We start from the raw sequence: 23567 nt of genomic DNA, 5'->3' as shown, positions 1-23567 counted from the left end.
TCCACATCTTAATCCTACCGATTCCTTTGAAATGCCTCATGTTTTAGTGTCATCTATCATTCATAGATATCCAATAGCTCCTTTCTCCCAGACCTTGTGCTATAGCTCAGCATTTCCTGAATTCTTACATTGCATTACAGGGACGGAAGAATGATGTCTCATGCAAATAGGTTTAACCATCAAAGCTCTATTGAGATCATAGCTCTCTCCCTCTCCCCCCTGTGTGTGTGTGTGTGTGTGTGTGTGTGTGCGTGCGTGTGCGTGTGCGTGTGTGTGTGTGTGCGAGCCATATTAGGAAAATGACCATAAGGCAGACCTGGATGTATCACCAGCCAGGTGTGTGAAGCATTTCCAACGCTACAGAATGACTGGCATCAGTTTGGAAACATGGATCTGTATATGGAGAAGGCCTTGTTTGATTCACCCCTTTCAGTTGAAATATGAAGCATCCATTTTCACAGTTTGAGGTAAACCTCTACTGAACCCAGTGGGGAGACGGGGCGGGGGGAGGGCTTGAGTTCAGCAGCTTACAATTGGTTCTGCAGTTAGACATGCAAGGAATACATAACAAGCTTCCTGTTTGTGGTGCCCTTCCTTACCTGCAGAGAGAAGATGCTAACTTAAAAAGGCCAGAGAGCTTAGAGAGAAAGAGGAAAAGGGAGAGTAAACTTTAGCATCCCTGATAACATACAGACTATTGATCCAGAGAAGCTTCTAGTTTTGTTTGTTTGCTTGCTTGCTTTCCTTTTTCACTGGGTCTTAGAGAATGGTTCCCAAGAAATACAGCCAGCTGCTGTGGACTACTGCTGCTGCCCCCAAATGATATGACTTGCTAATTCTGACATAATAATTAGTCACTAACCAAAGCTGTCCAAATGACAACATGGTAGAAAAAATGTCCTCAACTGCTACCTCTTTAAGCACATCTATACACACAACCTATGGGGCCTAGTACAGAGCATATTATTCCTTTTTCATTTGTTTGTTAGATTAGGTCTCTATTTCCTTCAGGAACTCAGGAGCAGTTCCCTTCCCTCATGTCTATGGAGATTCTCGGGCATCTAGGTCATGATTGTCCCAAAGGTGTTTTTTCAAAAGGCAACTGGACTTTGTTTTCCCTTGAAGACGTTTTGCTGCTCATCCAAGAAGCTTCTTCAGTTCTGACATCCTTTGTTTTATACAAGCATCTCAGTGACAGCAGTCTCAAACTGGACCTTCCACTCACAAACAAGCATCAACAAATTGCTCCATTCTCCCCAGGAAATACCCAAATTACCCCCAGTTTAAGAACCACTGCCTAAACCACTACATCACAAAGTACTAGATAACATTCCATGGGTGGATATATAATGAAAGTTCTAGCACAGTGATGGCGAAATTTTACAGCACCAAGTGACCAAACTGGAACATGTGCGCATGTGCACCCACGCACGCCACAGCCCTGGAAACCTGAAATCCCGAAACCAGCTGGTCTTCTGGTTTCCGGCACGTGCAGGCAATGCCGGCCAGCTGGTCTTCACGTGTGTTGGAGCGCTGGAAACCCGAGGTTTCTGGGGCTATAGCACGTGCAAAGATCAGCAGGCCGGCGCACACAGAAAAGCAGCTGGCAATGGCACTGCGTGCCACCTCTGGCATGCATGCCATAGGTTTGCCATTACAGTTCTATCATCAGTATTTGATAAATTATGTCTATTACAAAATTGGAGGTTATCATTTCATCTTGCATTCGCCAAGTGATTAATATAAATACATGGCTCAGTCTGTAGCCCCAGTTCTCTTCAGCCCTCAACTTTATCTCTTCTGGGGTACCTGATCTGAGTTACCCAGCTACAGGTGACTTCTAGATGGCGGCCAAGAGATAGAGAAAAATATCTTCTTAGATGCTTGTATCTAATAGTTATTTAGATTTATGCAATCCATCTCTGGGATCCATGCAGAAAGTATCACAAGCAAGCATAAACATGTGAGGAATTGTTTATAAATCTACCCATTAATATAATCAGCCATTAGCCTGAAAAAGATGTATGTATGTTAGTAAATATATGTTAGTAAATACAATACACAAGTGTTGTCAGTCAACGAAATCCAGTTCACACAACTATAAACGACCTCTGCAAATTAATAAAATCCCATTAGAAAATATGTTAACTATAATAACTCAGTGTGATAAAGTCAAGGCAGAAGTGGTAGTGATTTTGGGGACCCAGGAATAGCATCCCTAGCCAGACCTTAAAGTCTTTGGGGAAAAACCAAATACTTGGAAATCTTCTGCAGCATATTCAGCGCTGCTTGTTGTTTGCTCTAAATGAAAGAATGGATATACTAAGAAAAGAGAGATTTTTAGAGTTAGAAGTTCATGACCTTAGGTTTGGATGGCTTGATAAAATTAAGGTGGACTTCAAACATTATTTTATTAGACATGCCATATTGAAAATATGGAATAGATATAAACTCAGATTGTGTCCAAAAGCACCTTTGTGGATCTCAGCTCAAAAAGCATATTACAGAAAAGAAATGGCCAATAAAAGTAAATGGTTGATATACCAGGACTTACTTGAAAATTAATATCCAAGGGGAATATAAAATCAAATCAAGAGAACAATTAATAGCAGAATAATATATATGTTAATAATTTCAAATAAAGACTTGTGGCATGGAGCAGAGTAAGTCAGACTTTGGAATGCCAATTGGTATTCATGATGAGCATATAATTGGTAAAATGTTTTATTGAGATTTAGTTATAGAATATATGATTAAAGTGGGCTAAGAATTTTGGTTATTATATAAGTGGATCAAGGAGAAAATATGTAGTTAAAGATGAAATTTACATTGTGTTATGATCTCAAAGCATTTTTAAAAAAATAAAATGATGTATTATTGGTACATGGCGACAGAAAAATTATCTAGAATGTTTAAAGGCATTTCAAATGCATGTTGGAAATGTAAATGACATGGAGATTTTATCATGCTTGATGAACATGTAAAAAAACAAAAAAAATGGATACAAATATGTAATTTCATACAGAGGATTTGAAAGCTCAATATTCAAATGGAGTCAAAACGTTTCTTTTTAGAATTAATGAAAAGCCATGGAAGATTATTACAATATATGATCACAGCAGCAAGATTATAGTATGTAAAGAAATTTCCCCCTTTGGAGAACAGTTGATGTAGTTGACAGAATTTGCTGAAATGGATAAATGAATAAATTAACTTATTTGGTTAAAGAAAAAGACATTGTGTACATTTATTGCTGACTGGAAAACTCTTATAGATTTTTGCATAAAAATGAAAAAAATGAACTTATGATTTACAGTTTTGATGATTAGACAGAATAAATTATAGAAAGAAGACTAATACGGTGTAACTTTAGAGATATGTTAAACTATATTTGCACTTGTAATTGCTGTGAAGAATATCAGAAGTCACTGTATACTTTTTTCTTCCTTTTCTATTTTTCTTAAGTTTTTTCCTTTCTGAAATTTTTGCTTTTTAATTTCTTTCCTTCTTTTCCCTTGGTTACTGCCTATTAGTTTGTATTAGTTTTTATCCTTGTTTAATTTTTTTAAAATAAAAATTGTTCTAAAAATCATCTAGAGCACTGTTTTTCAATCTTAGCAACTTTAAGATATGTGGACTTTAACTCCCAGGATTCCCCAGGCAACATGGTGTTGGATTTAAAATCCAGGTTCAGTTTCAAGCTGGGAATAAAATGGAGGCTGATTGGGAAGAAAGAGTCTGTTTATTGGTGAACAGAACAACACATATACAGTGTGCAGTTCTGGGACAGCTGACAAAATGGAATTGAGAGTAGGGAGGGTTTTTATACCTTTTTGATTTCTATGGAGTCATGTAGGGATCATGGCTGGCTCTATAGGCAAAAGGGTAAATGCAAATCCTAGGTATTTGTCTGAGCTAATCTTGTCTTGCTTAATAGCTTATCTGGAGTTTCTGTCTGACCCAGTCTTTCTGAATGGATTATCAAATCTGCTGACCTCCTCAGTTTCTGTTTGGGGCAGGGAATCTGGTGCTGGTTTCGGCCTCCTTTAATATTTTTCCCATTTCTCCTTTAGGGGAAATATTCTATCCTGTCTTTTTAATATTCCCAAAAATATTTGTTTCCCTAGGAGGGTGGGTGGGTGGGTGCTGACTTTCTACAATGGTCTGGATAAATATTGATCTAGATTTTGCCATGGATGGATGGTCAAATGGATATAGTATCCATCTTTGTTTTATTCAATATAAATGTCTGTGTTTCTTTCCATGAGTTGCTTCTGTTTAATTTTGCAAATAAAGTTTACCCTATAAAGCAAATATAAAATCAGTAGACTCAGATTCTATCAGTCAAATATTGGGAGATGTACAATTTGGGGGCTCATTTTTCTAAAATGACTTTCCCCATAAATTGATCTTTACCCTTTGTATTCTTCTTTTGAATATGCTCCTACATGGCAAAATCTGACATATAACAAATTCTGGAAATATTGTTCTTTCCTTTCTGATTATATCTGCCCTCTTTGGAGTACTATAAACCCACTGCATAATCACAACATTTAAAAAAGATGGATACAGTGGTGGGTTCCTACCAGTTCAGAACGGTTCGGCCGAACTGGTAGTGGGTTGGCGGCCTGGGTCGCTGAAACCAGCAGCGACCCAAGCCTGCAACACCACTGAACTGGTTCCACGGTGGCGCCGGCAGTGGTGCTGGCGGTGGCGCCATCTTGTTTTTTAGTTCTGCGCATGCGCAGAACAATTTTAATTGTACTGTGTATGTGTGCGTGGTGCACACACGAGAGAACCGGCAGTAGTGCCTGCCGGAACCCACCCCGGATGGATAGTTTATTCTTCAACCATTTAGAAATCATAGTTTTGGGTTTTTTTATTTATAATGATATTTTTCTATATTCTTGCAATATTTTTAATGAAGTTTTCATACACAGGTATACATGTCAGGGCTATATACAGAATGTGTTAAATAATGTCAAAATGGAGCTGCAATCAATACCTACCTGCTTTCTATTTGTATCACAGGCGAAGCTCCAATCGTACTGTCATGGCCACCACCCCTTTCCCACCAGTTGAATGCATTATTTATTTTCCTACTGGTTTCATAATTTTTAGAAGAGGGAGGGGATGCTGTAGCTGGCTTGAGCATTCATCTGCCACACAGTAAAAACACCAACAGCCCTGGGAACCGAGCTGATGAGAAGAACAAGTAGAAGAAAGAACAGGCTCAGCATCACTACAGCTTCAACACTGCAACATTCAGCAAGTATTTTTAAAGGTTTGGTTTACCTGTTAAATATAGGTTATGACTATTCAGCAGTTGGAAAGGCAGAATCTGCAGCTATTGAACCTAGGGCAGCAGTCTTTATTATTAGCAATCAATGATTTGGCATTGGCAGGCCAAACGTCCATTAGAACAGAAGGAAGGATAGAAATGTGAGAGCTATTTCCCCTATCAGTGACCTTGTCGGCTGTTATGCCATATGATGTAATTCCAACTTCTAAAGTATCTGTAATGTCAGAGAGAAATAAATCAGAGATCATTCATGATTTAACAGTAGATGAGATCCTGACCTGGCTTGTGTAATGGATCATATGGGACCAGCTTCTCCCAACTAGGCAAGATGTAGTGTAGTAGTATGAGTGGGAAGGTGATGGTGCAACTGTGATTAATAAGAACTAATATGTTTGTGACAGAACTGATTCATAATTAATGCATGTTCTCTAGTCTTCAGGCCAGCAACAGATTGGGTTGGCATCCTAGTCACTATGGTGTCTAATAATCTGATATAATGCAAAATGTGGGGAAACTTCCGTATTTATTCTCGGACTGGTTTGTCTAGAGCTGGTCAGGAGTCTATAAGTCTCATGGATCTTTTCTGATTAGTCATATGTCTAATGTATGATGTTAGTCACAAGATGAATAGGATATTTTGTTTTGATCAAAAACCTGTTCCCTGAGTGGTGATCTTTAATGTCATGGAAGAATTAGCATCTAAAGAACACTGAACTGCTATTCATCTTTCTACAGGCATTGGGTATATCAAGATCCATCTACTGGTTTCTACTGGATCCCAAGGAATCTTAGGTTTTTTACTGTCCTTCTAGTAAGTTGTTCATTGCCTACTTGATACATGGAATAGAGAGCTTGCTGCTGACATAATTGCTCCTAGGGTTTTTTCTCCCCTCTAATCTCCTTCAGAGATGATCCCATGCAGTGGTGTATTAACCATTAAGCAGACTAAACACGCTTAGGGCTCCAGGCCCAAAGGGGGCACAAAAGTCGAGAAAGGGGAAAAAAAACCAATGAAGCTTGGCTTCATTTGTATAGTATATAGAAAAGAGGGGGGGCACCAAGATTTGACAGTGCTTAGGGCACCAGTGAGCCTTAATCCGCCACTGATCCCATGGTACACAGAATAAACTGTGAAAGCTTAAATTGCAAGACCAGAAGTGAAAAAAGTTTATTTGAATCTGATTAAACCATAGAATATAACCCATTTAAAGCTTGTATTATGGCTAACCACAGTGAAAAAAAGCAGAGTTGCACATATTCAAAGGCTGCTAAGATCCTTCAGTTGTGGAGGATGTACTCCTGCCACTGCCTTTTCTCACTGAGTTTGCAGAATTCCACTGGTTTTGTTCTGATGTTTTTATATGAATTATATTGTGGATAATATCATATTCATAGCAATATAGATTCCACCGCTGATGCAAAGTCATTTACAAGGCTGCCTGGTAACTCCTCTTATATAAATCAGGCTACTTGGAGAGGTATGTTCCAGTGCATACCTTATTGAACTTCTTGAACTTGTCTTGCAATGTTAGTTAACATTATCAGTGCCTCCCCATGGAGACCAGGAGGTTCTATTGCTTGAAGGAGCAATAAAGCAATTATTAGATAAGCAATTATTAGATATTTTTAAAAAGAACCTCTACATTAGATTCCTTACCCCGGATGGGGCATTAAAGACCTTTTCCCAAACTTTCATGACAGTATAGTATTTCTGTTTCAGGCTTCATTTTCAAATGAAGCTTATTAGATTGAGATTGCCTTGATGAGCCTAATAAATTACCTTTATTTGGGGATTTATAGAAGTATGTTAGTTCTTCTTGATTTCTCAAGGGTTTTTAATGCCTGTAACTATCATCCCTGTAATTAGACTGCTTGAGAAAACCGGGAATAGGACCCACTGTTCTGCAGTAGATCTATTGTTTTCTTTTAGGTAGATTCCAAATACTGTAGTGTCGTTTGCAGATTTTTGCTCCTTGAAAATATTATGCAGGCTCAATTTTTTTTTAAAAAAAATATCTACATGAAAACAGAGGGCAGATTATTAGATTTGAAAACATAGCCCTAATTCATAACCACTAAGATTAAGGCTAAGTCTCTCTCCATGAGGTTGCATTTTCATTGTGACCAAAAATTTCAGATGATACAAAATTAAGTACCCAAGTTGGCCTCTGGAAGAACTGAAAGAGATCACTTTACCTTTGACTAAAATGCTGCACTGAATGCCAATTTGTTTCTGGGCAAAATGTGAAGTGCTTGCTATTACTGTGCTTTTAAAGCCCTTCAAAGTGAGGTCCAGGTTACTAGAGAGGGTACCTCTTTTCGTATAGTTCCCACTCTTCCTCACCCCACCACTTCTCACTCATGGAGATTCTCTGAGGAGATTTGGTTAGAAATACCACTGGCCATAATATCATCTCCTCTTATCTGGGGATCAAGCCTTCTCAACATCTCCCACAAAAGTTTATTTATTTTATTTTATTTATAGAAACAGAAAACTGAGAGCAGGGAGGGAAAGCCCAATGATCCATCAAATCTTCTCTTTGAGCTTTTATTTGTTTTTGCTTTCTTTATAATTAATTATTAATTTTTATTTATTTAATTTACTTTTTCAAAATTTATTTATTTCTTCTAATTTTTGTCAGATGATGAACTCGTGTTTATCCCAAGCATGTTCAAACTCAGTTACTGATGATTGACCCACTACTTTGGCTGGAAGTTGGTTCCAAGCTCCCACTACTCTTTCTGTGAAGTAATACTTTCTAACATTGCTTTTCCCTCCTATCAGTTTGAGGTTGTGTTCTTGATTTTTGCTTAATATTGATTTAACCAGCTTCATAATTAGCAATAGCAATAGCACTTAGACTTATATACCCCTTCACAGTGCTTTACAGCCCTCTCTAAGTGGTTTACAGAGTCAGCCTATTGCCCCCAAAGATCTGGGTCCTTATTTTACTCACCTCGGAAGGATGGAAGGCTGTCATCCTTGAGCCTGGTGGGATTTGAACTGCTAAATTGCAGTCAGCCGGCAGTCAGCACAAGTAGCTTGCAGTTCAGCACTCTAACCACTGAGCCAACAAGGCTATTAAATAAACATATAAATTATATGTTTATAATTTATAAACATATACATTATGTTCATAATTTACTCTAGGTGGCGAATATACCTAATATTCTCTTCTCCTATTTCCCTCACAACAACCCTGTGAGATGAATTGGGCTGAGAACACGTGACAGGCCCAAAGTCACACAGTCGGTTTTTCAATGATTAACGCAGAAGAGTCTGCTGGTTTCTAAGCTGGCACCTTAACTATGACATCAAACTGGCTGTTTCTGCTTGAATTGATGGAACTATCTCTTCTTCTTTTTTGCCTTTTTAAAAAAAAAATCCTAAAAATAGATATTTGTGAGTGTTTCAGATTGAATTGATTCAGACCAATTTGCATCAATTAGAGGCATCAAACTGACTGAATCAATCAAATACATCCGAATCTATTGAGACAGATTTGGATACATTTTTTTGCAAGAGTTCCTGCATTTCAATGATCTAAGTCTAGCCAAACTGAAATAGGCCCCATTCAATCAATCTGCTAAAGTGATGTAAACTTCCAAACCCGAATGGCTCATTCACACGAAAAGGACACTAGTGTTTTAAAAAGGGTTTTAAAAGAGATTCTTACTTTTTAATTAATACATTAAAACCAAATATGTTTTATTGTAAACTGTAAAAGATTCCAGTAGTTACTGATATAATCCTTTCAGTAAGGAAATAGCTAAACTGTGAGTTGCTTTATGAAATTGAGCACACACACAAAAAAAGAAGGCCTAATCAGAGTTACTACTTGCCATTGACAATGGCAACATGTAAATTCACTAGGCAGTAGTACATGGTGGTGGGAGATCCAAAAGTCAAGACGTGGCTTCAGCAATTGCAGTTTGTAACCCCACTTGTTTACAAATTATGGATACTGAATTCAAACAGAGTTCTGATACAGCCAGACATCTTACTCACAGGTGCTGCAATTCCATTTTAAGATTTCTTCCTTAACTCAAAATTGCCACAACTTTTCTAAACACCGCCTTAGGTCTCTTGTCCATCTTGCATTTCATAGTTTGCTTACCAATGCATCCCCCCCCCCTTTTTTTCTGGTCCAGCTTGTTGAATAGCTGCTATCAAATTTCACACACAGTCATCAACACAGCAGCATTTTGAGGCATTTTTAATGAGAAACCACAATGTGGCAGCAAAGAAACAGAACAAATTCAAAAATTTAAAGTTGTGGCCAGGTTTGCAACTCGGTGCTGGTAACTCCAGAGTAAGATTTCTGACAACTCATAATTTTGATATATAATATATAACAAAGAACAGAACTAAAATGGAGTTACAGCAATTGAAATTCATTACAACATGATCCTCTGTTATTGCTTACCTGTCCTATATAAAGTCTTCTATCTTAACATTTGTGCTTATTAAACTCAGGTTGCTTATTTGCAAGAGCTTTGGAATAAACATAAATAACAATATAATTATTCTTGGAAAATCCCTCAAAGAGATGTCCGAAGACGTCTCCGTGGTCATGTGGCCAGCATGATTAAATGCATGGAACACTGTTACCTTCCCACCAAAGGTAGTTCCTATTTTCTGCTTGCATTTTTATGTACTTTCGAACTTCTAGGTTGGCAGAAGCTGGGACAATTAATGGGAGCTCTCTCCATTACACGGCACTAAGGATTCAGACCGGCAAACTGTTTTCTGATGGACAAGCTCAGCATCTTAGTCACTGCGTCCCATATTTGAGTACAACTATTTTAATTATGGATTACAATGTATCGAATAATCTTTCAAAATTAAATGTTGGGGTATTTATCCCAGTTAAAATGGCTATAAATTGTCTGAGGAGTCCTTTTTAAAGAATGTCTTGAATTGTAGAAGATCTCTGTATTGTTTTATTTTCCAATTTATTTTCCTAGAAACATCTCTGGATGGAAACTATAGCTCTGAACGGAATATTAAATGCAGTATTCCAGATCTAGAAGAGACCTACTGGTGCTGAAGTTCCACACTATAATTTCCTCTCCAAGTACATGGCTAGTAATGTTGGCTTTCTTGGTAATCAATAGTTGTGAGATTACTATTTCCAGGCATTCCAACCATCTTGACTTTAAGTACCGTGAACACCATCAATTATTTTTTTAGACTCTTGATTCTTTTAGATTCTTTATTCAATCAATGGTTGTCATGTTGATCTCCTTCACTGAAAACCAAAAAGAGTTTTCTGATCATGTAAAGATTTGTGAATACAGTATTCATTTATCTCCTTTGTCATACATATAATGTTTACTCCTAAATTAATGTGTGTGTGTGTGTGTGTGTGTGTGCGCGCGCGTGCGCAATAACATAGAAAAAACGCAACTAGTGATTCCCAGCCAGTTACCAATTCTTGGAGTTTAAGTCCACACATGTCTTAAAGTAGCCAAGGTTGAGAAACAGTGACCTAGAGGATCTCCAGGGAAATGACAATTCATTTTGCACTGTGCACCCATGTCTGTTTTGTCAAGAGATGACACTCTGTGGGTGGGTGTGATGGGCAATGTCTTTACTTTGAAATCTGTGCCCTGTAGTCCTGCTGCAAGATAACCTCTATAGCTTTGCCCCGGAAGTCCTTTTGTTTAACAGTGAAAACCTTAATGTCATTAAAAGCTTATTTTATCAGCCAGAAATGTTCGCTCCCTGATTTCTGAGAGACAAAGCATATGTGGCGCTTAATAAATGGTAGTAGTGTCACTGATCCTTTCCATCTTGGTCCATGTTAAAAAATACCCACGTCGCCATTTCTACTCCTCAGCCTTTCAGTTGATTTCTAAATGAGTTGCACAATCCTCTCCATTCTTGTTGAACTCAGGATGCCAAGAGCAGGTGAGGAACAGCAGGTGGAAGCCGTGTTCTCTTCAGCCAGCCAGCTGTAGAAAGCAAATATCATCCTGCAATCAATGCCATGCCCCCCCCAAAAAGCCTGGAGCCCCTGGAGTAAGAAAGATCTGCCTCCTTCCACCTAATGAAAAAATCAATTACTACCCACCCCTTGCCCACTAGCCTTCTTCATTTCCAAAGCCACTGGACGTTGCTTTCTATCTGTCTGCTGGTTTATTTTAACCCCACATACAGTGCGGGAAGTGGACATTACAATGAAATCAGAAGAAACATGCAAGCATTCCCAGCTAATGCATCTAACAGAATAACACAGTTGGAAGGGACATTGGAGGTCTTCTAATTCCACCCTCTGCCCAAGTAGACAAATAGTCATCCAATCTCTTCTTAAAAGGCTCCAGAGATTGAGCACCCACATTTTCTGAAGGCAAGCTGTTCCACTGACCAATAGTTCTCACTATTAGGAAATTTCTCCTTAGTTCTAGGTTGGTTTTCTCCTTGATTAGTTTCCATTGATTGCTTCTTACCCTGCCTTCTGGTGATTTGGAGAATAGGTTGGCCCCCTCTTCTTTGTGGCAGACCCTTAGAGATCAGGATCTAGAGTCACCCAAAATAAAACATCAGTATTATACCACCTATAACATGTGACCTGTGTTTTGACCCTGAATAATGCTCTTTTGGGTGTCATCCATTCTTTTATGTGTGATGACCCCATTGCTGTAAAATATGGCATAATCCTTGGTGCCTTCCTTAAAAGACCAACCAAAAGCCCACTTGCAGGAATGGACGGCATAATTGGGAGGATAGGCTATGCAGTAAAGATATTATATCCTTAATGTTTATTGTCTCAGCATCAGACTCTCCCCATTAGAATAGTGTTTAAACATTGAACATTAAATATTGAAAAACAGTCTCACTATTTAGCTGGAGAAAAGATGAGCACAAAAATATAGGTTGTTTTTGTCCTAAATGAGAAAACTACTATTCTAAAAAAAAAAAACATATCTTTCTCAGCTGCTTTTTACACACTTGGATTGTATTTCCAACATCTGTTGGATTGTTTGTGTTTATTTGAACTGGGCTGTAGAGACCTCTGAAGGAGAAAAGTAAGGCTGTCAGTGTTGGTTAATTGCCATATAAAGCTCTGCATTGTTTGCAGTCATTTGCACTCCTTCTGTTAGCCTGGCTTCCGAAGCCATTTAGATATTATTTCTCTCTCTTTTTTTTAGTCCATATTTAGTTGCTCGCAGGAGATTATGTAAGATATGATTCAGAAAGCGATGGGGAAAGTGCTAACTTTCAAATGCATCTGTCATTGGCTGCAAGGTCCATGTGAATGAATTCAAAAACATCATGTGAATAATTAACTTTGAGATTCTTGCCAGGCTTAGGATAGCGTGTCTTGCTGCCCCCTTGTGGAATGTAATGACCTGGCGAAAAGACAATGACACCAAGCATCTCTTTCTGCATTTGCCAGTGCAGTATTTACTGCAGTGTTTAATAGCAACCTTCTTCTCCTGGATGATAGCAATCAAACCTTATCTCTGTCAGTTTTCTTTTAAAGTGTTGTTCAAGGCTTTACCTCCACCAGAGTGCTAAGGGGCAGATTCCCATGGAAACAAGTATCTCTGGTCATACATCAGTTGCTCTAATGTGCCAATCAAAGAAAAGGATATTTCTTTCCTTTTGTGTTCAAAATTGACACCCTTCCCCCCCTGGAATGTCTTTTGCTCTTTTACACTCAATTACTTTCAATATTTCAGATTATTCATAGGCAGGCTAGCAAGAGGCCATCTGACATTTTTGCAGTTGGAGGCACAACAGCCTTTAAGTACAATAAAAATAATTGGCCACTGTGTTAGCCTCCTGCAAATTCTGAAGTTGAATTGATGAGCTATCCTATCCTTCAGTTGACAGAAATCTCTAGTAGCACAAGGACTCCTATCTCTATTGCCACATCTTGCCCATCATGCTGTGTCCCAATCTTGAATGCTGCCTGACTTTCCTCCAAAACATATGCAACAGTCTAACATCAGACTATCCTTGGACAGTATCCGAAAGAGGGAGGGATCGAATAGTAACTGCAGGAGCTTAATAATATTGTGCTACAAGCTCTTTCCCCTTGCAAAGTGCAATGCGAGTATCAAAGAGGTGGGGCTATCATAATTACATGAACTAGTTTCACCATTCTGCTTTCTCTAGCCCACCAACTCTTGTGGACACTGCTGGTGTGCTTTAACATCAATGCAAATTTTTAAAAACTGAAGTTTTTCTCACTTGAAGTCCAGGGACAGGATTTAGGTAAATTATTATGAAGCCATGTCTAATGGTATGTTAGAATGTTCTTAGGAGATGGGGAAGAGCCACAGCAGAGGTGCCATTCAGCCGGTACTCTCTGGTTCGGGCAAACTGGTAGCGGCAGCTGCAGGAGGCTCTGCCCACCCACCCCGATATAATGTGCGAGCACTGCACACGTGCAGAAGGCAGTGCATGTGTGCAAACATAGCATTCGCACACATTCACCTTTGCAACCGGAAAGGAAGATGAGTGAATCCCACCACTGAGCCACAGTCAAGTGAATAATCAAGAAAGAGATGGCTTAGGTTGCAGAGGTATGTGGGTATGGCAAATGTCCCAGAAGGGACCTTCTCTAGTTTCCTGGGCTACACTTCCTGGGAGGAGCTTGCTGGTGGTGGCAGCAAAAAATCAGCTGCCTCCGAATTCCTGGCTACGTACCTGTTTAGAGGATCTTCCATCTGACGTCTTATCAGGTTTTCTTATCCTTCAGGCAAGAAGGAAAGAAGAAACTGTTTTGCTGGCAAATGCTCTTCGATTTTTGCAGCTTTTGTGCTTGCAAGGAAAGGGGGGCTAGCCCAAGGCAGAACGGCTGTCCGTGCTGGGAACTTCAAACTGCCTTGTGCAGGACAAAGTAAGACTCCCCCACTCTGCTCAAAGTTTTGTTTGATTTAATTTTATCACGAGCTGAAGCCATTTCCGTGCACAATAATTGTTTATCAACATTTTAGCTTCTTTTCTTTTTCTCCTCCGAAAAATTATTTACTTAGAGGCTTTTAAAATGGCGCCGAGCAGGCTGGTTTCTCCGGTAATAATGAACACTTTTTGTTAATCCTCACAAGAATTCACAAGAATCCAAAACAAAAGAGATTGCTTATCACATGTTTTGGTTTCACAATAGGCCAGCAGAAGCTTTTTAATTAGCTTTATTTCTACAAGAATGGTACTCCTTCATTAACTTTGCTTATCTGGAAGTTAAATGGTGATGAATCTGCTGAACGGTCTTGTTACAATGTTTACTCACTGAAAGTTTTGCCAAGCCTTAACTTCAAAATAAAAGGGGAATTCAGCCTCTTCACTTAAAGCTGCATATTCAGGCAATAGAGTTTTATTAACTGCAGGCAGATAAATTTTGAAATGGCTTCAAAACCAAATATTAACTTGAAGTTGTAAATTTTTTTTCCTTATTACTATTCAAAATACCAGCTTCAATTTTGTAAAAGGCTTTCTTATCCAGCTGCGTTACAAGATGGCGATTTTATAGCTTCTGCGTTTGATATATGACACACTCAATCAGCTCTATTCTCCTGAAGACTTCTCCTTATTAACTGTTAAAAATCTATAAATAGTACCCCATTTAAAACCGAGGGGAGCAGAGACTTTGTTTGTTTGTGCGTTTTTTATAATGGCTCCCAAATCGAAGCAGTCTAAGCATTTCCTCAATAATACATCTCAAGAAACTGTTACAAAATTGCTGCCCTTGCCTCCCACGCCCTCCACTGGAGATCTCTTAACGCAAGAATTTCTTTTTGAAACACTTAAAGAGTTCAGACAGGAAATTAAACAACTTTTATCGGACTTATATGATAAACTGGACGCCAAGATTGCTCAAACAAGGGAAGATACGATCAGAGTTATGACTGTTATGACAGGCTATGTTTCTGAAATGGAGGACAAATTGGAACTTTTGGAAAAAACTAATTCTAATTTGACATCTAAAATTCAAACGTTACAACAGGAAGTTGAAAATGCTCAAAAACAACTCGTTATGATAAATTACAATAAGACTGCATTTGCAATAAGAGTCAGAGGATTGCGTGAAAAGGAACAGGAGAATTTGAAACAGACCTTTTTTGAAGCTTTCAGACGTTCGGTGGGAAGTCCGGGATTTAACTTTGATTGGCAGATTCAAAAAATTTATCGCCAGAACTCGTGTGTAGCAAAACAACGACAGCTTCCGAGGGACATAATTATATATTTCACCACAAGAGAATCCAGAAATGCGATAATACAGAAGTTTTACAATAACAGGCTGCGAATCGATGGACAGGACTTGATTGTTTTTAAAGAAATACCATCTCAAATATTAAGAGCAAGGAGAGACTACACTTTCTTAACTGAAAAACTCAGAGATTCTCAGATACAATATAAATGGGAAGTGCCATCTGGTATCACAGTCACATTTGAGAACCAAAAATATCGTCTCAATTCTGTTTGCGAAGCCCGAGATTTTTACTACAAAACCCTGAAGGCGGGACTTCCTGATTCATCCGGACTTGGAGAAAGACAAGGAGAAGGAGAAGATAAGCAGCGGGACACGTGGCTACAAGGCGGCGGGTGTTGCTTTCCCTTTCCGGAAGGGCAGAAGAGTAAAGAATAAAGATCCAGCTATGCCTTTAAAATACTTCTTAAATTTTTAATTTGAATAAAATTTCAGGACTCCTATCTGGTATAAAATGACAAAGCTGTATACCGATGAAGAGATATTGAGACTGAAAGAAGCGGTGCTGAATTTGGACATATATTATATGGGACTTATATAAGACTTGTTTGAATCTTAATTTAAACTGCGCATGATCTATTCTTTGGGGCGAGGAGAGCGGAGATCATAGTTTTCTTGGATTGTGGTTTGGGATGAATGGAGTCGGGTGCGTGGGGTAGATGGAAGGGTAGTGAAAGTTCAATTAGATTATCTTGATCCAGAATGTAAGCTGATTTTTGTATAAATTGTTATTTGAATACAAGGTTAAGAAAGATTATCTGGAGAGTCTACACAAGGGTGGAGTAAATATGAGAGGAGCAATGGATGAGGATAAAATATATATGCGGACACGGGTAAAGGCAGGATGGGAGGTATAGAATTTATATGCGGAAGCAGGTAAAGACATTGTTTAAAATTTTAAAAATAATGAGAAGCTGATTTAATGTTAGAGAGTATATTGACTTCTCTTTCTTGGGGGGGGGTTACCCCCTTTTTTTTTCTTTTTATTATTCTTTTCTTTTTTGTTCTTTATTTTTTATTATTTTTTATTATTTTGTAACTTCTAATCTATTTGGTTTCAATATACTCCAGACTTTGCTTGATAAAGAACGATGCCGGGAATGGGACCTGGGAAGTCGGAAGGGGGTCAGGGAGGGGGGTTCAGGGGTGGGTGGGGGGGAGGGTGGAAGTATAGACTCAATTTTCAGAACAATGAATGCACTTGGATACTGTTGCTTTTTTTTCTTTTTTTCTTTTCTTCTTTCTTTTCCTTTTATTTTTCTTTTGTTTTAGTACAAAACAAATAGACCAATGAATACTAGAAATACACCGAAGCGAGGTGTAGAGGGAAAGAAGAGGGGGGAATTAAGAGGGAGTGAGAAGGGAATGTAAGGAGGGTGAGATGGTGGGAAGGGGAGAAAGGAATGGCTGAGGGGGAGGGGAAGTAGAAGAGGGGATTGTTGGAAGGGAGAAATGAAAGTTGGAGGGGTAGAAGGAAGGGTGTATGTAGGATAGAAGTGTTATGAGTTGTTTATTGCTTCTTTTTTTTTTAACTGCACAGTATTTAAGTGATTGTATAAAGGAAAAGGAAAATGTAATAAAAGAATCTAGTTTCCTGGGCTGTAAAGGCAACAGGGGAGAGATGTACTTTCAGACTTGCAACACTCTGTTAATCTAACCTTACCATAAAGTAGAATTAAATCATCTCTGACTTATGGCCGTTTTTCACGCCTACGGCCATTGTAACATCCCTAAGGACACATGATCAAAATTCAGACACTTATCAACTGAATCATAATTCTGATGGTTGCAATGTCCCAGGGTCAGGTGATCCCCCTTTTGCGACCCTCTGACAAGCAAAGTCAATGGGGAAGCAAAGTTCACTTAACAATTGCATTACTATCTTAACAATTGCAGGAATTCATTTAACAACTGTGGCAAGAAAGACTTTAAAATGGGGCAAAACTCACTTAACAAATGTCTCACTTAGCAACAGAAATTTTGGGCTCAATTGTGGTCATAAGGCAAGGACTACCTGTATGTATATGTATATGAAAGTCCCAAGGTTAAAATCATCTTCCACCTGTGTTTCCCTATGGACCGGGAGCTGGTGATTTCTCTGCAGGAGAAGTGGTTGCCATCTGTGCATTGTTATTGTAACACAACTGTCTAGTCCCAGGCCATCTGCTTCAAACCTTGCTCATTCATGAAATTATGAAAGTTACTTCCACACATTTTAAAGGAAGCAAATTTAAAAATTTCCAAGTATCTCCAACCATTCTGGTGTATATATTTGGAGTTTTTTTGCTCGTGTTATCAACACTCTCTCTGGTTTACATGTGCATGTTGTTCTTTTAAAAGAGGTGATCTTGAGTTCCTGGAATCATTGTTAAGCAATCTGATTAGTTGAACACGTCTATTTAAAAGCTTTTAAGAGGTCTTGGTACCAAAGCATTGGACTGAGCAGACTTTTCTGCCTTATGAAATGTTTTCCAATTTACAATTAGAATAGTCCCAACCCTATTAGCTTTTTGCAAAGCTTTGAAAACTTGGCTATGTATCCAGGACTGGGACTTGGAATGTGTTAAGGACACCATTATTTGGCTTTACTATTAGTTGTGGGGTTCTTAAGGCTCTCTGGTTGTTTTCTTGCAGATATTTCATTACCAAACAGATAATGAGTGCACCGATGATATTATCTAATTTGGTAATGAAACAGCTGCAAGAAAACAACCAAGCTCAGAGAGCACTAAGAACCCCACAGTTCAGCCCTGAGCTACAAATACTCTTTTCTATCGGTTACTATTAGTGGATTAATCATCATGGATGCTGTTTGTATTTATTTATATTGTGGATTTTTAATTGTTTTGGTGTTTTTTAATTGTTTCATAATTTTAGAATTATAATTCACTTGGTTGAGTTGAGAGGCTATAGAAAATGAATGAATGAATGAATGAATGAATGAATGAATGGATTAATTAATTAATTAATTAATTAATTAATTAATTTAGCATTTTATTTACAGTGATATCTTGATACTCAACTGCTTTGAAACTCATCACTTTTGGTACTCAATGCATTTTGACACAAAGTTTGTCCCAGTGCTCATCATTTGGTACTCAATGCACAAGCTAGAACTGATCAGTGTCAGATGCCTGTGACTCACTACATTATTCCTTATGGTACTTGGTACTCATCGTTTTTTGGTACTCATTACACCTCCTGCAACCAATTAATGATGAGTACTGAGGTACCACTGTATTCCTCTTTATATACGTATAAAGTGATAAGCTTAAAAAACAGGTGTTGGATTTGGCCATTCTGACACATTTATATTGTTTTTGAGTGTTTTATATAAACTCAGCCTCCCCTTCCCGGCCACTATTGATGGGATTTTCTAAAGTTTATCAGTTTCTTGCAATTTTGGTTGTCAAATGAAAATATTATTACTAATTTGTACATTCATAAGTAAAAATATAGGCTGGTTTTAGTTTTTCCAAATTATGCATTTTCTTTGAGATTAGATTTATCTGTAATAAAGCAGAGGAAAGAGCAAAGAGATGCTTACAGGCATATGTTGCCCAGTAAGAGGATAAAGGAAAAAGCCTAACTATACATTTGATTAGAAACCTTAGATAAAAAGATGGAGTAAAATACTTTCTCCCCCCTCATGAAAAGCTGACACAATACTATTTTTGAAAAGATTTTGTTTCTGGATGATTTATTCTTCTATATTTTGTAAATGAATGTTTAATTATAGGAACTATGAACTACAGAAACAAATGCTTGATAAAACCATTTCTCCCAAACTTTGAAGATAGTATAAATGATCACCAACAAGAATTTGGTTGACCTGCTGTGGGACAAATTAAACAATAAACAATAGCCCCATGGGTCCAAATCAAAATTACTGAACGATACAAAATCATATGCTGCTTCAGCAAATATAACAATTTGTTCCCATCCAGAGCTACCTTAAGGTTATCAGATACAAAAGGTATCATGTAACATGCTATCATGAGGTTATTGGACCTTCTACAATAACCCAAAGATAGGCTATTTGTATAGAAGATGGACAAAGAAATACAGGTAGACTTGCTTAACAACTGCCCTGTTTGGTGACTGTGTAAACTTATAACAGTGCTGAAAAAATAGATTTACAACCAGTCCTCAAACTTAGAATGGTCACAATATATGGTCACGTAATCATGATTAGAGTGCTTGGCCATTGGTGTGCATTTATGACAGTTGCAGCATCCCATAGTGACATGATTTATCATTTCAACAACCAAAGTAAATGGGGAATCTGGCAAGAAGTCACAATTCACAGTCACATGACATTACTTTTAACAACCATGATGATTTGCTTAATGACTACAGCAGAACAGATGTTGTAAGTCGGGCATATTTGCATGAAGTTTCACTTCACAGTCAAATAGTTTAGCAACACAGTTGCCAATCCCAACTGTGGTCCTTAAGTGATCTGTATTTCATCTAACAGCAAATCTTGGTTGCTGTTTTTGCACTGAAAGAAAACAATAACAATATTAGGATGCTGCACTGTACCAGACCAGATTCCCCAGTACTACAAGTTTTAACTGGCATTTTAAACATAGGGTACTTTTTCTGCTGACCGGAAAAGGACATAAGATGAACTTCAAACCCTGGGTATCTGCAGTGTGTCTTGGGTTCTGATTAACAAGAGATACCTAAATTATTAAAGGCTTCTTTTGTTAGTCAGAACTGGGGGACATTCCTATTTATTTGAGCATACAGCAGATGGTTTTCATATACAAAACATTTTTTAAAATTTATTTCCACCAACTTCATAAACAAATGATAAAAATAGCAAAACCTATTTATTTTTAGCAGGAAACACTCTCATCCCCCCAGCAATCTGTATAAACTTTATGTGGAATTAAATCAGAAGTCTAAACAAGAATAAAAGCCTGTATTTGTTTAAATATTCATGTTAGGAATATAATCTAATGGTTGGGTTGGCAATACATAAATCATGTAACAATGTTGTACCTGTTTCTTTAAACATACTGTAAAATGTGATTGGTTGCTGTTTTCCTCAATCAGCCATAAGAGGGAGCCAGAATGACTGTTAGCTCTCTGTTTTCGTTACATGCTGGGCTGATCTGATCTGAGTGTTTTTGGAAGCTGGAAGTGCTGTGAACTATTGTAAGTTTTGCAACTGTTAGCAAACTTTGTGTACCAGACTGTTTGTATGATTATGGACTATTATGGACTATTATATTATTAACCCTTAACTGAAAGACATTGATGACTGACTGTCTTATCCATGTATGACTTGGACTGTTTGATGGACTCTGATACCTCTATTTCCACGAAAGTAAAAGCCTACTTAAACTGCAGTGTCTCTGTATGCTGGTTTGTGTGTTCTCCAACACAACTCTCACAATGCTTTGCTGAACGTACTCGCTCTCCCAACAGGGAGCTTTCCAAAAACTTGGCTATAATATTGAGCTCAGATCCCAAAAATGCATTCAAGGTATGTTTCAGTCTGCACATGACAAAAGAAAGATTTTGGATACTAAAGTGCAAAGTGTAAGTCAGGGGTGTCAAATTCACATTGTCACATTGTTGTCACATGATGTATCATGACTCCCCCCCCCTTTGCTAAAATGGGGCTGGCGTGGCATGTGACGCATCTGGCCCGCAGGGCACAAGTTTGACACCCTGGTGTAAGTGAATTAGTAAAGTCTAATGAATGAGTAACTGTGCTGTTGTTTAACTTTCATTAATATCCGTGACTTCACATGGGCATAATTAACTAAGCTCTCTTCAAAATTCACTGAAATAAAAGGAAATCTAGATTGTAGAGGAGTCTTCGAAAGCTGCAACAGCAAACAAGGGAAATGACTGCTTTCCTTGAGACAGAAACTAATTGGTAGATTAGAAACCAATCTACGAAGAAGACAATGTGATAAAGGCTGCTGATTTGAACAACAACCGTCCCTTTTACTGACAATGCCTACTAGATGTTTTAGAACTACAATTCTCCTTTGGTTGTAGTTTTATTATGATTACTCTGTTTCCCCAAAAATAAGACTTCCCTTGATAATAAGCCCAATCAAGCTTTTGAGTGCAGGCACTAAAATGACCGCTCCCCTGAAAATAAGCCCTCCCCAAAAATGTTTAAACGTATGCACACCCAGTCCTCACCATTTCTTCTGTTTGCTTGCCACACAAACAACATGAGGTGAGGAGGCGAGGCCGGAGGGGGGGAAATAGAGGGGGAACATGCCCCATGTACCCTACATGCCCTTACCTAACAGCTGCTCCAGCAACCCTAGCCACCGTGCCCCTTCTGTCATGCTAATGGCTGCCGCAAAAAGAGTGGCAGGCCCAATGACATGCAACACAGCAGCAGCCATGAGGTGACCACGCTCACCACCTCCTGCACCTCAAAAATAATAAGATCTCCCCGAAAATAAGGCCAAGCACTTATTTCAGGGGTCAAAAGAAAATAAGACCCTGTCTTATTTTCAGGGAAAGATGGGTACTATTATTCTACTACTCTAAATTTTGCAGGTTTTAAATCTTTTCCACACCTGCATTAAAGAGGTATTTAAGTCTAATAAAGTAAATCAACCACTAGAGCAACACGGGATTTTTCCCCCCTCTCACTCCAATGTTTTGACACAGTCCTGGTTGAGAGGTGGGCATTTTGTCATTAGATGAGTCGAGTCTTCTTTTGAAGATCTGCCCAGAAGGCAATTTCAAGGTTCCTGCTATTTTCTTTTTATGGTTTGTCATCTTTAAAACAGATGGGTTGGGAAACTCTGCTGACAGACTGTTCTCTGAAAATTAGGACAGATGGTGACTCTACCTGCAGTTCTGCTTTCCTTTAAGTCAGTGTAAATGGCTTAAATCTATTATGCCAGGTCTCGGTAGATATTATACACAGGAACCCTTGAGCTACACAAAATTGAGGATTCTTCCAGTTTCATCTTGCTCTAATATTTTCCCATTTCATTGTCATGGCATTGTGACTGTCTTTTTTGCCTTCTTACTCTCAATGGGAGAAATGTTCATTGTCATGGTAACCTGCTTCTCTCTCCCCTACCCCCTTTGGCCCAGATGTTTTCATATATTTCTTTGAGGGCTTATCTATATATAGTTACATCATTTCTCATTAAATCCGCTCTGCAGTGATAAGAATAATAAGTGCCAAGTACAGGGTTTTTCCACCATTCAGCAGCTACTTTTAGAAAGTCTAGCTTTACAGGTTTGCATTAATACCTAATCATTCCAAATTTGGTTTTGATGAATCTTCAGAGTGGTTTAATAGCTATAAGGAGAAATTAAGAGTGCCATTGTGATAGGAGCCAGTGGTTTAGCTTCTTATTTATATTTATAATGTGCAGAGAATTCTGAAATCCAGGGCTGCTGCAGCTTAGAAGTATTTGCCATTCATTCTTAGGATTAACAGCACTCACATGAGTGAGAATGCTGCCAGCTCGTCTCAGGTTCACTGTCTGAAATATTATTCATCTACTTCCCAGATGAGATAGGGCTTTCCCCACAGCTGACTTAAAGTGCTCTCCACCCATCCTTGAGTCAGCATAAAACATTCTAATTCAACCTTTGTTGTCCCCAATACTGATCCCTGTCTTCCCTATACAGTCTCTGTTCTGGGTATTGCTAAGCAATGGTTCATTGACTTTAACATTTGCAGGGCATATTAAACAGCGGTGGGTTACGGCCGGTATGCCCTGGTATGGGCGTACCGGTGCTGCTGGGAGCACCAGGTACCGTTCTGGTATGGTGCTCTGGAGGGCCTGCCCGCCTGCTCTCCTTATCTGTATTTGATCCAACCGGGCCATTTGCGGACACGCACAGAGCATACGGTGCCTTTGCAACACTCCGCCAAGCAGCCTGGAGCGTCATGGGCAATGGGTGCACATGCACGTGCAATGCGCGTGCATGTGGTGGACGCCCAGCCCCGTTGCAGCGTACCAGTTGCAACGGGATGCGGAACCGCCACTGATATTAAGTAAAAGGATTTCTTCAGACCGGTTCCCTCACCACCC

This window comes from Thamnophis sirtalis, unplaced genomic scaffold, assembly GCF_051295495.1.
Source record: "Thamnophis sirtalis isolate CommonGarterSnake01/CBP01778 unplaced genomic scaffold, rThaSir2_p1.2 scaffold_7, whole genome shotgun sequence".
Classification (NCBI taxonomy): domain Eukaryota; kingdom Metazoa; phylum Chordata; class Lepidosauria; order Squamata; family Natricidae; genus Thamnophis; species Thamnophis sirtalis.
The sequence above is the reverse complement of the archived record's forward strand: the minus strand, read 5'-3'. Positions refer to the sequence as shown.